The sequence below is a fragment of the Agrilus planipennis genome, unplaced genomic scaffold (assembly GCF_000699045.2).
Source record: "Agrilus planipennis isolate EAB-ADULT unplaced genomic scaffold, Apla_2.0 scaffold125, whole genome shotgun sequence".
NCBI lineage: Eukaryota > Metazoa > Arthropoda > Insecta > Coleoptera > Buprestidae > Agrilus > Agrilus planipennis.
The window spans coordinates 114,249-131,389 of NW_020439119.1; the positions used below are offsets into that span (position 1 = coordinate 114,249).

At 32.6% G+C, this 17,141-nt stretch overlaps 1 protein-coding gene across 1 annotated transcript in view; it reads right to left on the minus strand.

Annotated features, from left to right (window-relative positions):
• Nucleotides 1–17,141, minus strand: part of LOC108736195 — a 121,651-nt gene that overhangs the window by 11,862 nt on the left and 92,648 nt on the right. The window lies entirely within an intron of this gene.

Genomic DNA, 17,141 nt, shown 5'->3' on the forward strand with positions numbered 1-17,141 from the left:
ATTACTCTTCGCAAATAGTTAAGGATGTGGGCTGTTCTAGTTTTAGGGAAATGCGAAGTTTAGCTCAGGATAGGAAAGAGTGGAGGTACGTGTCCAACCAGTCTTAGGACTGATGACCTCATGATGATGATGATGAAGTGGACTAAATTGCGTGATTTACTAAAAATGTGTATTTGTTTAATGCTTGGTTTATTTGAAAGTAAAAATATAAACTGATGTTTGTAATAATTTAACTGCTTCTCTGTAATAGGTAACGTTGCATTAGTATTTTCATCCTGTGAATGCTGGGTTACGTCGTTTGTTTGTGGCTTATTTTCGTTAGCTAAAATATTCTCTTGTGCTGGTGTTATTTTAGTATCAGATAAAATTTTGATCTTATTTTTGTTTTGATTTTTAACTTGTTTGCCTGGACTAAAGTTTACTTGGTTAGACTGATCTAAATTTAGGAATTCGTCGATGCTCTCCAAATCTAATGGTTCTCGTTGGCTAACATCTCCGGGATTATTGAATAATGACAAAAGGTCATCGGACGTTTCAAATACATTAGTTTCTATACGTGATAAATAATCTGCATTACTATTATGTTTACCCTTTTTATAAATAACTTTGTATTCAAATTCCTTTAACTTTAAACGCCATCTTATTAACTTTGAATTTGACTCTTTAATGCTAAACAACCATTGTACCGGCTTGTGGTCCGTCACAATGTTAAACTCTCTGCCATATACGTATGGTCTAAACATTTTAACTGCCCAAATAACTGCTAAACATTCTTTCTCTATTACTGGATAATTTTGCTCATGCTCGTTCATTGTCCTGCTAATAAACATAATTGGTTTATCTTTACCTATTGGTCCTTGCGATAATACGGCGCCTAGTCCTACTTTAGAAGCGTAGCATGTAATATTGAAAGTTTTTGAAAAGTCGGGGTATGATAAAATTGGAGGGTTACTAATTATTCACTTTATAGTATTGAATGCGTTAACGAATTCTGTACTATGTTCTACTTTTGAATTCTTCTTTAGACATGATGTTAATGGTTTTGTGATGGTAGCGTAGTCTTAATCTTACGGTAATATCCTGTAAGTCCGAGAAAGGATTTAATTTCTCTAATCGTTTTTGTCAATGCTATACTTTGAATTTTCTGAACTAATTTGGGATTTGGTTTTATTCCTGTAGTAGTAATTAAGTGTCCTAAATATTCAATTTCCTGTAAACAAAGTTCTAATTTATCCATTTTAACTCTAAATTTATGATCTTTTAAACGTTGAAATACTAATTTAAGGTTATTGATATGTTTTTTGAAAGTTTTTCCTAAAATTATGTCATCTAATAAAGATACCGAATCTTCCATCACGGATTTTTGCATATAAAAATGCATCGGAGGTATGAATATTCAGATGAAGAAATCTTTTGGTTGTCCTTTTGATTAGTCGATCGGCCTGTTGTAATGNTAATTTTTGGCCAACTGTCTAAATCTGGACGATATGCAATAAAATCGCCTGCTTCACTAACAAGCTTATTACAAATGAGACAAATGTATATTCGTTTAAAGTAATATCCTGTGTATTACCATACTTATTATAAAACTTATCTATTTTAACGATAAAAGAATCTAAAGTGCTAGTTTTACCTTCAAATTTTGGTAAAATTTCACCATAGCTTCAAACTGTACAGATTAGTTGTTCTGTAGTTGGTTGATTACCTTGATTTTACATTATTAAATCTGTTTCTAAACTACTTATTTCTTGATTAATAAAATTTAACGATAAATTAATTACTCCCTGAGACGAAAAGCCTGAAAATTGCTCTTTCGCTTCAGAGTCTATACTATTTATGCTAAGTTCAGCTATTGAGTTATTTAACTCGTTTACTTCTGTCATATAGACGTATGAATTTGTTTTTGTTACATTTGTTTAATGTTATACATTTAATAATATTGATACACTCTTTTAACAATAATTTTTGTTTTACAATTTAATATAACGACTTACTTTGCGTTGGGAAAGCTTACTTTTTGTAAGTTCCTGAATGAATGAATTATATTCAAAGTTTGTGAATAATACTGAGCGAGTTAGACGATCGTTGTACTTTATCCAGTTTTTAAAAAGAGTTTTAAACTTCAAACTAACTTTTTATTGGAAATATACACTAGCAGTTATATCAATAATAATACACTATGTGCGTTAATTACATAATAACAATTGGAACGTTGAATTATAGAACAGCAATGCGCCACGCGCGTCAACTGTTATAATAATTAAATCAATTAAATTTGAACAAAGTGCATAACTCCTCCCCTAATAAGATAAAATTTTACAGGTTGTGATGAAATTAAATTTGAATTGAAAATTAAAATGATTTTCTTGAGAAACACATATAGGTCTAGGCTGAGGCAAAGGAAATGCATCGATGGCTATATCTTCCTTAACCTCGTTATTACGTTTACATTTATTAATAACATATAATCTTAATTTATTTCTATAAAAGTAACATATTAGACAAATCAATTGAATAACAATAAAACTTACAATTATTATAATTAACATTTAGTTATTGTTTGGTAACTTTGTCATGTGAGTTTTGATACTTTGTCGAGTCCTATAGCTTTTAAATTTAGTTGAATTGGTTTAATATTCATGTTCGAATTAATAATTGGTGGTAAATATACTGGTTCTTCCTTTAAACTTTCTTGTAAATTAACATATTCAACATGCTTACAATTTAGATCGTTATTTACCTTTAATAAATTTTTTATACAAGTATCTTGTTGATAACTTTTTTCTATTATTTCATTCTTACAAAAATACTGTTGTTGAATTAGCTTGCAATTTTCTTTTAGATAATAAACTTTTTCATCACTCAAACTTACGTAGTCAGTGGGTGGTATTATTGTTGTCTTAATTTTGGTACAGAGTATAAATGATACAAATTAAATTCTTTTTTATCCAAAATAGGGACATGAAGTAAAAACACAACATAGTTTGGTGTTATGTAAAATTCTACCTGTATGGTTTGTACAAACAAAACATTATCATAGTAGTAATAGGAATTTGACCTGTGAAATTTGGATAATGAATTTTTCATTAATTTAATCTGCTCCTTGCCGATTATGCTCAAATACAAATGGTTGAGAGCTGCGAAACTTATTGCCGTTTGCAAGTTATTAATTAAACCTTTTAACTGATTGATAATGAATTTTGTTGCTACGCAAAACTCAAATAACCACTTCTTGGAAATGTATTAGAATAGCATTATTATTATCACCAGCCTGTATGTTTATGTTTGTAAGCAAAACTTGTTAACCATACGATATTATTGTTCATTCTGCGAAGCGGCTAGTTTTGCTAGTTTTCACCNGACAATGAGGAAATTGAAGAAAATCATTTAAACGCGAAAACGAACGAAACAGAAGAGGGTTGTTCGTTCAATTAAATCAAAACCCCTCAAATTTTGAAAACCTTTGTACCTTTAAAATCAATACCACTAAAATTATTACCGAAATATTACCATACATTTCATCAAAAGTAAAAAATATTCCAGTTACGCTGTTAATTGACACCGGCGCCTCCGTTAACCTTATAAAGTACAAATCTGAGTTCAAGAAGTTCATAAACACAAACGATAGAATAACAATCTCAGGACTTAACGCTGACTCATTTAAAACAGTAGGTTCAATCACCACAACATTCAAAGGAAAAGATATAAAATTTCATGTTTCACCATTAGATATATCTCTGGATGGCATCCTAGGCATTGAATTTCTGAAATCACTAAATTGCAACTTAGATTTACAAAGTAACTACATTAGATTTGCAGACAACAGTAAGATACCGATTTTGCTGAAACAGGAACAAAAGATCGTTAACCGTGTGAACTTGCAACCTCGATCAGAACAAGTAATAAGAATAAAAACTAATTTAACACCGGGCACCGAAGGAATTTTACCTAAATTAAATACAGAAAATAAATTATTAATTCCAGAATGTTTAGTAAAGGTAGATGAAAACAGTAATATTTTTACAACCGCTGTTAATTTAACCGATAAAGAATTAAATTTTTCAATTAATAAAGTTTGTTTAGAAAAAATACCAAAACACACATTTCAGGTACACAATTATAAAACTAACGATAGGTTCAAATTACTTAAACAAAATCTTCGTTTTGAACACCTTAATGATGAAGAACGGAATGAAGTCCTAAAACTTTGTTACGATTTCTCAGACATATTTTATCTAGAAGGAGATTACCTAACATTCACGTCATCAGTTAAACACGAAATTAAAACCACACATGAAAATCCCATTAATACAAAAACATATCGCTTTCCAAACTGTCACAAGGAAGAAGTAGACAAACAAATTTCAAAATTATTAGAACAAGAGATAATAAGACCTAGTCACTCTCCACATTCTCCCCCTATTTGGATCGTTCCCAAAAAGATTGATAGTTCAGGGAAAAGAAAATAGCGAACCACCGGCAACATTTCAACGAGCAATGAACACAATTTTGACTGATTTAACCTCTACACAATGCCTTATTTATCTTGACAATATTGTAGTATTTAGAAATTCGCTTGAGGATAATTGCAATAAATTAAGAAACGTTTTTAAAAGGATTTGGAAACATAATCACAAAGTTCAACCGGAAAAAACCGAATTTCTTTGGAAAGAGACGGAAATTTTTAGGTCATATTATTACTACAGAAGGTATAAAACCACACCCAAACAAAATTAATGCTGTCAAAGATTTTTCTGTTCCAAGAAACCCTAAAGAAATCAAATCCTTTTTAGGTTTAAATGGCTATTATCGCAAATTCATTCCAAATTACGCAAAATAAGCTAAACAATTAACTGCATTATTGAAGAAAGATATCTCATTCGAATTCAAAAACGAACAGTTGGTATCTTTTAATACATTAAAGAAAAGGTTAACTTCGGCACCAATACTACAATATCCCAATTTTAATGAAAACTTTATTTTAATTTAACACACTCGATGCTAGCCCCTATGAAATTTGTGCTGTACACAGTCAAGGTCTTGTTAACAATAGTTTACCGATAGCTTATGCAAGTTGAACTCTAAACCCAGCGGAAACCCGTTATTGCACTATAGAACGGGAGCTATTGGCCATCGTTTGAGCTGTTAAACACTTCAGGCCTTATCTATATGGAATAAAATTCACGATCATCTGTGACCATCGCCCTTTAATCTGGTTATTTTTAGTAAAAGATCCAGGCTCGCGATTAAAACGCTGGAGGTTGAAGCTTTAAGAGTACGACTACGAAATTGTCAATAAACCGGGAAAATGTAATTCCAACGCTGACGCCTTATCAAGAACCAAAAATAATATGGCCCGTCATTTAATTAAAAATTTACCAGGTCTAGATTTCGATTGGTACGTGAGTGATGAAAGAGACTATCCAAACGAAAAAAGCTACATTGACAATTCCAAGACAGAACCCATAATTACGAAGTTTGATCATGATGGATAATTTAAAATATTGCCATTATATTTTACGGGACAGAAAATTCTATAGTATCAGACAAACTAGAGTTAAAACCCTCCATATCTAATTCGAATCTAAACTGTATAGTCGACAACTCCATTAATCAGAGAGATTTATTTGAAAGTTTATTTGTAATTCCTACTTTAATACAGAAAGAAGATTTGATCATATTCATTGTTGAAAAGGATTCAAGTAAAGAATTAGAACGCATGATAAATTATTTGCGCGACAAACTAAATACTGACCCTAATTTAGAAATTCAAATCTCTACAACATACAAATATTCCGGCGATCCTTCAAAAAAACGAGATATTATCAAAATGCATCACGATCCACCTGCTTTTGGACACAAGGGAATAACTGAAACTCTAAACAAAATACAAGAATACTTTACCTGGCACAAAATTAAAGATGATGTAACTAATTATATAAACTCTTGTTTGGAATGTCAAAGTAATAAAACAATTAGACGTAGTTTCGAAGCTCCTTTAACAATTACCGAAACCCCGATATATCCTTTTGAAAGAATCGATTTAGATACTGCCGAAATTTATTTCTCACCTTCAAAAAAAGAATATGTTTTAGTAATACAAGATCGATTAACTAAATTCCTCAAAACTTATATAATCAAAGACAAAACTGCAGAAACGATTAAAAGTAAATTATTAAATTTCATCGCAACTTTTGGCCTACCTAAACGAGTACATACTGATCATGGCGGAGAATTTGTTAATAAATTATTAGAAAAATTAACATTTGAGTTAGGAATTCAACATACAAAATCGATAGGTTACCATCCCAAAACTAACGGTATGGTAGAGAGAGTAATCAGTACACTTAAAGATACAATTTCGACTTATTCGACAAAAGAAAAAAATAAATTAGGCCCTAAAGCATTATTAGATTCAGCAACATTTGCGTATAATACGTCAACCCATTATGCGACGAAATTGACCCCTTTTGAAATATTGTACGGATTTAAACATAGAAACCTCAATAGTCCCAAAGACGATATGGTTAACGAAACGACAATTGAACAATATGTTACAGAAACTCAGTCAAAACAAAAAGAGCTTAGGAAATTGGCATCTAATAACCAAANACACACACACACACACACACACACACACACACACACACACGCTCAGGAAACACCCCCCTCTTCCATCGTAGACGTCGCTGTTGTTGCAGTTATGGGTGTTTGCAGGATATGTTTATTGAGCATGTGCGTGTACGTTTTTTTTGTCCGCTCGTCGTTCCAAGCCTGGTAAATGATATCCGTTCAATATTGTACATGCTTACTACGCTGTGTCGCTCCTCACTTATGAGAGCAAACGGTCTCCTAGTCGCATATTGTTATTATTATCGTACTTCGTCTGTCGACTACACTAAAAGCTATGAAATCTCCTCTGCTACAACCGTTTTTCTAACCATTATACGTTTATTTAGAATACACACAAAATGCCTTTATCTCTGCTCTTTTTCTTTGATGAAGAAGTTAATAAATTTAAACTGAAAAAGTCACATATACCTACATAGCTTTTTATTTAAAGTAGTAAATTACACACACAAATATTCGTTTAATACATATATTATTATTATTCATAATACATACTACAGCAGCTCAGTTCTTATTTCGCAATACCTTCCGTTTACATATTATTAGACATGAATATAATCTAAATTGTTTACAAAAAGTAAAATAGGTACTATATAAACTACTGTTATTCATATATTAATTGCTATCTTTGTAACACCACAGATATGTATCTGTGTAAATATAATTTACCATTCTTTTATCGTCCTGTGGACTAAGCGCTACTTTTTTCTGTCGTACGGTATAAACTTTATGTTTCTTTGACAAAATTAAAGTTTGACTAGCTTCTACTGTTCTATTGTGGAAAAAACATTTAAAATAGTCTTCAAATGTAATTTTTCTAATTGCAGCCCTTGTAACACCTTTAGACTTTTTTTTAACTTCCACATCACTTTTCTCCTTATTATTACCATTATCCAATTTTATGGCGTACATTTTCGATCGCAAAGCGATGAATACGAAAGATATTATAAATATTATTCGGTGGATAGTCTGATGTGTCAAATTTATGTCATTTTTTATGTTGATAAATATCGTCAACAAAGAACTAGTATATTAGCGAGTCTGTGTCAGTATAAAGTAATTTGGCCCTCTCACAGAATTTGTTTTGAATGTAATTATAATGAAAGTCGTATAGTATAGTTTTTGAAATGTCAAGTATGCAGAATCCTATGTATATTGGCTTGTTAAATGTAACATTTAGCCTTTTCATTTCAATAAGTACCATATTTTCATCAAATATCGTACAACTATGGAAATTTGGTTGTGAAATATAATAATTTGCACCATATCTTCCGGACCATTTTGTTACCAATTTAACATCCTTATATTTTCGTACGTTTTCCATTGTCTTACCAAATACAGCGTTATTCATAAGTTTGTAGAAATTTCTTTCAAAATCGTTTCTGCTCGCCTGTCGTAAACTTGTATTCAAATCGACATATTTTTTTAACCAAGGTGATTGTTTAAATTTTAATACACGATGAACCTTNTATTATTATTTACAGTATATAATACATCACCCCAGTTCTTATTTCATAATACCTTCCTTTTACATGTTATTAGACTAGAATATAATCTCAATTATTTACAAAAAGTGAAATAGATACTATCTGTAGTACTGTTATTCGCCTTTGTAACCCCACGGATACGTACCTGTCTGAATATAATTTAGCATTCTGTTATCGTCGCGTCGTGTGGACTAAGTATTTAAGTTTAACATTCTTCTGTCCTACGGTGTAAACTCTATATTTCTTCGACAAAATTAAAATTTGACTAGCTTCTACTGTTCTATTGTAGAATAAGCATTAAAAATAGTCTTCAAATGTAATTTTTCTAATTATTGCTCTTGTAACACTTTTAGATCTTTTCCTAACTTTCACATCATTTTCCTCCTTATCTTTATCATTTTGCAATTTTATGGCGTACATTTTCGATCGCAAAGCGATGAATTTAGATATTATCTTACCACAAAGTTCGTCTTTAACAAGACCTAAGACTTTTATTTATATAAATATTATTCCGGTGGATAGTCTGATGTATCAAATTTATGTATATCATTTTTTATATGTTGATAAATATCGTCANTTTGTAACCGGTAGGTGTTCTTTTGAATATTAATTCAAATAAACCTGGTGTTCCACGGAAGAGAACATTCTTTATTTTTATGTTACTGTCGTCATCAATTACCAATTTATTAATTGCATGATTGAAATTAATGCCGTACGTGGTGTCGAATTCATTCAAACTATCTTTTAAAAATATATATCCCCTTGCTAATGACGGATACTGATTCAAATATCCTCATCATCATTTCTGTGAGTGGTGACTGTTGCTGTTGCAGATGATGATTTTCTTCTTTTTCGTCTTTTTCCCCTTGTCTTTCTTCGTGCTTTACTGTTGATGTTCCTTTACTTGTATAATGTGACGTTGAATAAATATCTACCTTTTTTATTTTAATATATGGCGTTGAAAGTTGCTGTTCCCGGCAACGTTAGCGATTCTTCTCCTTTCTTGATGTCAACGAGATTATTTGTTGTTTTATTCGCAATTTTCAAAAGAGGTTCAATTACCGGATGTAATATACGCCTAACGGACACTTTTTCCTGTTCACGACCCAATTTTAAACTTAAATATTTCTGTCTTACGGATTTAGATAAGTTCAGGAATCACTTTGTCTTTAGACTTTTATTTTTTTATTATCCTGGACTTCTCAGTTTGCACTGGTAACTTTGAGCAAGTGAAGACGGGCTAATGCAAAAGAACCTCAATCACATCTTTTGGGATATAGAAACCAATTATTATTATTTATTTTTTTATTACTATTTATTCTCCTGGTCTTCTCAGTTTGCACTGGTAACTTTGAGCAAGTGAAGACGGGCTAATGCCAAAGAACCTCACTCACATCTTTTGGGATATAGAAACCAATTTTCTGTTCTTAAAATATAGGGAGCTAATGGTTCTTCTTGCCCTAAAATATGATCAGTGAGTATTAAAAACTCTGCTTCTTATTTAACCTGTTGTGTTTTCTGAAAAGGGGGATATGTCAGTACTGTTAAGAAATCTACGCACTATTCCGCATGTATCAAGGATTACCGATTTCTGTAGACTTATGTACGTAAACTTATGCAGTTTCAACTCGGCTAGGCTAGCGTGTAATGTTTTAGGTATAACGCCTATTGATGATATTATTATTGGAATAATTCGAACTGTGTTCTGATTCCACATGTCTTTTATTTCATCTGCTAATGGAATATATTTTTGAATTTTCTCAATATGTTTTTGTTTAAGATTTTCAGTGTTTGGTACTGCAACATCTATTAGATAGGTCGTTTTAGTGTCTTTGATGGTCAGTGTGATATCAGGTCTGTTATGATTAACTGTTTTATCTGTAATTACGTCTCTATCCCAATATAACTTGGCTAAGTGGTTTTCTAACACATTTTGTGGTTTGTATTTGTAGTAGGGCTCTATCTGATCTATGAGTTTAAACTTTTTGGCTAACAGCGAGTGTATCTGTTTAGCAACATTATTATGCCTGTCGAGGTATTGTCGGCTAGCTAAAAATGAGCAACCCCCAGTGATGTGGTCAATTGTTTCGCGAGATGTGTTGCATGCTCGGCATGTGTCTGATGAAATTGTGGGATTTTTAATAATATATTTTTCATAGTTTTTTGTTTTTATTATTTTGTCCTGAATCGCTATCATGAATCCCTCAGTTTCTGAGAATATGTTTCCTTTTTTTAACCACATATTAGAAGCTTCTGTATCTACATGTTCCTGCTGTTGTTGGTTCGGGTATTTTCCATGAAGCACTTTTGATTTCCACATTTCAATTTTTAATTTTTCTTTCATAATTTTGTTCTCAGGATTAAAATCTACATCATTAAGGTTTAGTGATGTACCAGAGGTTGAAATGACACAGATTGAATTATGTAATGAACTATCAGCACTTCTTGCTCTAAAATATGACCGCAAATTAATAATCTGTTTGTAATGTAGATTTTTAATATCAATTATTCCTCTTCCACCTAATTGTCTTTTGATTGTAAACCTTTCAACAGCAGAGTGTATGTGGTGCATGTTGTATTTGTTGCACTTAGTTCTAGTTAGCCTATTAAGTGAGTCTAAATCAGTATCAGACCAACGAATTATCCCGAAGGAGTAAGTGAGTACCGGTATGGCATATGTGTTAATAGCTTTAACTTTGTTTCTACCTGATAGAAGTGTTTTAAGTATTTTGTTTAACCTAGTTGTGTATTTGTTAGTTAATTCTGATTTAATTTTAGTATGATCTATATTTCGACTTTGATTATAGCCCAAGTACCTATAAGTTTCATGTTTATCAAGACTTTGTATTGTATCCATTTTTTGTTCTAAATTGTATGGTGGTTGCGTTTGGTGTTTTCCTTTTACAATACTGTTTATTTTACATTTATCAAGTCCAAATTTCATTCTTATATCGGTACTAAATGTTTCTGTAATTTTCAATAAATTGTTTAACTGTTGTCTGGAGGCGCCAAATAGTTTTATGTCGTCCATATATACTAAATGACTTAATATTGTTGAACGATTCCTATCAATTACATAGCCGTATTTACTTTTGTGAAGATTGTTTGACAATGGATTCAAAGCTAAGCAGAACCACAGAGGAGTCAATGAATCACCTTGGAAGATACCACGTGATATAGTTATCTATGGACTGTTGAGGTATTCAGTTTCTGTTTTAAGGTTTAGTGTTGTGCTCCATTTTTGCATTATGTGTTGTAGAAAATTAATTATTTTATCATTAATTTTATATATTTTAAGTACATGAAGTAACCAAGAGTGTGGAACACTATCATAGGCTTTTTGATAGTCAATATAGGCATAATATAAATTTCTATTTCGCCGTCTACATTGTGTGTGTACTTCTGAGTCTATCACTAAGGGAACAAAACTGAATGATGATGATAAATTTGATGACTGTATCCGTCTTGGTTGTTTAAATGTTGGTCGAAATTGAGAAGAGAGAGAGATGTAGGTTATTGCACAATTTTCATTATATGACTAAGGATAACATCCAAAATGTCTACTTCTATACCACACAAGCATGTACACATACGCACACACACCTATAAATACGTGAGAGATAAAACAGAAAAGTCGGGGGGAAGGTGTTCTGAATTATTTGACCAATAACTTACCATTTGAACTTCACCTACCGGGTGGATACCACTATTGCGAACCGGGTACTAAATAATCAACACGATTATTAGGATTATGATCCTGGTATAAATTCACTTGATAAAGCTTGCAAAGAACACGATATAACCTATTCAAAAAGTAATTCAATAACAGACCGACATTTAGCTGATAGACTATTAGAAGAGAAGGCGTGGCAACGTGTTAAACATAAAGATTCAAATATTAGTGAAAAAATCTCATCTTTGCTTGTACCTAGCGCAATGAAAATTAAAAGGAAACTTGGAATGGGCTGTTCGAAATTAAAAACAAAACTACGACAACGACAAACCAAACAAAAGGCTAGTACTAAAATACGGAAACAGGCTTTTCGTAAAGCAGTCGTAAATAAAGTTATTGATAAAATTAAAAAAATAAGTAACACTGTTGATATGAAATCATTATCTACGAAAGCTATGAAAGCTGCAAGGCAATAGTAAGAGAAGCCGGCGGTCGCAAAAGGATACAAGTACCCCGAATAATTCCGATACCGAAATGTCGTGGTTTCTTACCACTGATTTCGGTCATTTTAGCAGGAATATCGGCTATCGAAGGATTATCAGGCGGTGTGGCAAACGTCGTTAAGACCATCAATGACATAAAAGCAGCAAAAGAACAACTTGAAGAAGCTCAGAGTCATAATAGAACTATAGAAACGAAAAATCCGGGAACACATTTTTGTAGTTACATAAAAAGAAATCGTGAAATCCTTTATTATGTTTCGGTAATTTAAAACCACCTCCGGAACTTATCAAATACTGGCAAAGTCAAGGTGGTTTATCAAGCATCACTGATGAACCTAACAGAATTCATTATTATTTTGATTCATATCAAACCTTCAATACATATAACTACGGACATTTATGTCTCGAATTTCTCTATAAAAATTCAAATATATAAACTTCCGTAGTCAGTCATGTCACAAACGTTCATCGTAACAGGTAAAAAAAGTATTCTTTCGGTAGATTTTTATCCCCCGATCGAATTAGACGAGCGATATCAATATTCAATTGCATTAATTGGGTTTCACACTTGCAATAGCATTCCAAACACCTAAAAAACATTTTAAACCCAGAGAATTATGTATATATGTCGGAGAACGCATGGTACATTTTGTATTCCGTCCATCGTGTCCAATTACGCAATTGACGCCTGCCGCTTAGGAACAAGTAAATTGGCTCGAAGAAAATTATCGTGTAATTAAATTCAACGATGGTAATGTAGCCTTGAGTCAAATCCCATCTTTTCTAGAATGCTATTTATCATATTCTAGTGTAATATATGTAAAAGGAAATCAAAAATACTCATTTGTAAAAATTTATTTGCCTAATGCAAACGTAATCGATTTAAGTGAAGGTTGTAGTATTATAGTTAGAAAAAAGTCCAGCCTTTTGTATGAATCACGTAAAAAATAACCAAAAAGTGATGTATTCACTGTCGAATTGTATTCATATATACAAGCACCTGTTGAATAACAATAATAATAATAACAATTCTTTTTTCCGTAATAAAAAAAATACTATATCAACAATTGGGGGCTCGAACTATTGTAGACCTAATTGCAAAATAATATTCGTTTATATTAGGAAATTATTTCCACTGCATAGAATTTGTATGTACTATGTATTATAAATAGTAAAAATGTATGTATAAAACGAATACTTGCGAGTGCAATTTACTAATTTAAAATAAAAGACTATGCAGGTATATGTAACTTTTTAAGTTTATATTTATTAACTTATTCATTAAAGAAAAAGGGCAGAGATAGAGGCATTTTGTGTTTATTCTAAATAAACGTATAATGGTTAGAAAAACGATTGTCGTCGATGACAGACGAAGTATAATAACAATAATAATATGCGACCAGGAGACCGTTCGCTCTCATAAGTGACGAGCGACGCAACGTAGTAAGCATGTACAGTATTGAACGGATATCATTTACCAGGCTTGGAACGACGAGCGGAGGGCAAGTTCGTGGCTTATTAGACTGAGAATAAAAACCATTGGTGGTTCGAACTGTGCGTACCTAGAATTTTTGTAAGACCAGACAGCGTAGCAGCACACAGCTACAGTATCATCCGTCATCACCGACCAATATTATTACCTACCTACCTACCTACAGTGTGGAACGACTGTTATGTTTCATTTAAATAATTCCATTTTTTCTAAATATCCACAAACAGTAAAAGCGACTAAAACAACAACATGACGACAATTAAATAAGCTTCTCATGTGTATGCACGAGTGAACGTATGTGTATGTGTATGCATGTATGTATGTGCAAAATGTACCAACAACAGCAAACACTGATGGTTCGAACTATACGTACGTAAGCACCATCTAGAATACCATTCAACTATACGTATACATACATGTATACTACGAGATTCAAAGCCGATGTTTGCGGTACAAGCAGCTGTATGTGTGTACGTATGTATGTGTAAAATGTACATACATACCACCTAGCGTACGTATACATGCACGCTACGAATGATTCAAAGCCGACAACTGCGATGCTAGCAGCTGCAAATATGTGTGTGTATGTATGTATGTTTAAAATGTACATACATACCACCTAGCATAAGTATACATGGATGTTACGTATGATTCAAAGCCGACGGATGCGTTGCTAGCAGCTGTATATATGTACGTATGTGTGTGTGTATGTATGTATGTGTAAAATGTACATACGTACCACCTAACACACCATTCAACTATACGTATACATCTTTGTTACGTACCACTACTACTACTACTATGTCATGCATGTCACGAGGTTCAAAGCCGACGGCGGCTGCGGATCTTGCCAGCTACGGGCGACATGGTACACTCGTACATACGCACACACACCACTCGTTGTATCAACCACTTTTAGGCATCGATCAAGCGGGCCGAGTCGGTGGTCCACCAAAAAAATTGTCTACGTCATAATCATCGTCACCTAACCATCATCCATTCATCCTCCTCCAACACACAAATACACAAAATACAATACAGACACACATAGACAACACACAATACACATACACTCAAAAATTACACATACACAAAAAAAGACACATACACGCACAAAACGCACATGCTCAATAAACATCCCATGCAACCACCCATAACTGCAACAACAGCGACGTCTACGATAGATGGGGGGTGCTTCCTGAGAATGTGTGTATGTGTGTGTGTGTATTCTTCGGCCTAGCTGAAGAATGACCTTCTTTTTAGTCTACAGCCAAAGAATGACCTTCTCCAACTGACGAATGACCTCCAAAGGCGCCTAAGAACTGGATGATGGTCAAAACTGGATGGACAGACAATCCTGAGTCCCAGGACCGCCATAGTATTACTACTACTCACGTATTTTCCCTTTCGCTTACCCTGCTTGGAAAAAAGATAGATGCTTCGGGAAAGAAAAAAACGGCACATGGTTTTACGATTTTCGTGAACTTAAAAAAAAAGACATACAAATACCCTATACAACTAATTGAGGACGTTTTAGGCTCATTGAGAAAATATTCTTACTACTCTACTTTAGACTTATCTTCCGGCTTTCTACAAATTCCTCCACAACGACAGTACTGAAGAAACCACTTTTTCTATTGACAACGGTTATTACGAGTATGTATGCATGCCGTTGGTCCTAAAAAACATACTCGCTACATTTCAACTTATGATGGACAGCGTACTGTGAGACTTTTTATATAAATTTACTTTTGTCTATATTGACGACATTGTCATACTTTCAAAATCACCACAAGAACATATTCATATAAAATAAGTTTTTTAAAAAATAAGGCCTGAATTTTAAAGTATCTTCACACAAATCCAAATTTTTGAGGAAAGGTCAGGTAATCGCAACCGAAAGAATAAAACCAACTCTCGATAAAATTGCTTCCATCAATAAATTTTCAATTGCAAAAACATTAAAGGACCTGAAATCATTTTGAGGATTAAGCGGCTATTACCGTACATTTATAAGTTATTCCAAAATTGTAAACCCTCTCACGAGATACTTAAAGAAACCGCTTCAATTAATGTTAAAGATCCCGCATAAGTAGAAGCCATCAACAAACATAAACTAATCATAAATGCCCTTGTCTCAACTTATCTTGATTTTAAGAAACATTTTTCTATTACCACCGATGCTAGCAATAAAGCGATAGATTCTGCAATTTCGTAGGAAGCTCATCCCATTCTATTAGCGCACCCTTACTCAGCTGAAGGAAATTACAGTACTGCAGAAAAAGAATTACTAGCTGTAGTAAAATAAAGAAATAATTTTAGACCCTATATTTATAGTAGAAGGTTAACCCTATTCATAGATCACACACCTTTAGTATGATTGCAAAATTTTAAAAAAACCCTTTAGCATTAGCCCGATGGAAAATTAAACTCTATGAATGCAGTTTCAAAATTAAACCTATTTAAGAAGTATAAAATCGTGTAGCAGACACACTTTCACGTTTGGAAACAAACGCCCTTGGGGAAGACGACGATCCTGAGATAGAATCACTATATTCAGATCAAAACTTAAATTTTATATCCCACGAAGAAGCCGATGACCCTCTGGCTCAATTATCACAGTTAGTTGAACCAAACAATGACAATGACGATTTAGTTACTATACACTCTAATCTTGAAGAACCTGTACCAACAATGAAATTATCTGAAGAAAACCCCTCGAAGTTTTACATTTACAATTCACATTCAAATTAAGAAATGTAAATTTACCACAAAAATACTACCATAGAATTAATATTACTTTAGAAGATAAATGAATTTAGACAATCGTCAACGTACTTGTAAAAGAAGGGAAGGTTCTAAGGAAGTTTCCTCAAGTAACCTATTTAGAACCAGTTCTGCTAAAGAGCACCTACTTATCTACTCCGAATACCTGGCTGTAAAATTTGTCTTCATATTGAGTGAATCCTGAATTAACATAAATTGCAGAAGTTCGATAAAATAGGTCTAGGGTACACGAAGTATTGGAAGTAATGTTGTCCCAATTATCTGAAATTGTGGTAGCCAGTAATCCTGTTGGGATGTTGGCAAAAAGGATAGTGACATAGATAGTAAGAATTGTTATTATCTGGATATTATGTTCGACAACCTACTGACCAGGACTTTGAAAACAATTTTGTTATTTCAACATGTATAATAAATTCAAAAATAATAAAAATTCAACTAATAATTACTTAATGATATAGGAAAGAGCTTTTTACATGGCATTATACGTCCTGTTCTCGTCTTTAGAATTGTTTTAACTATGTATTTATTCTATTATCTTTGGACGCCTTTAATTATTTGTAATATTTATT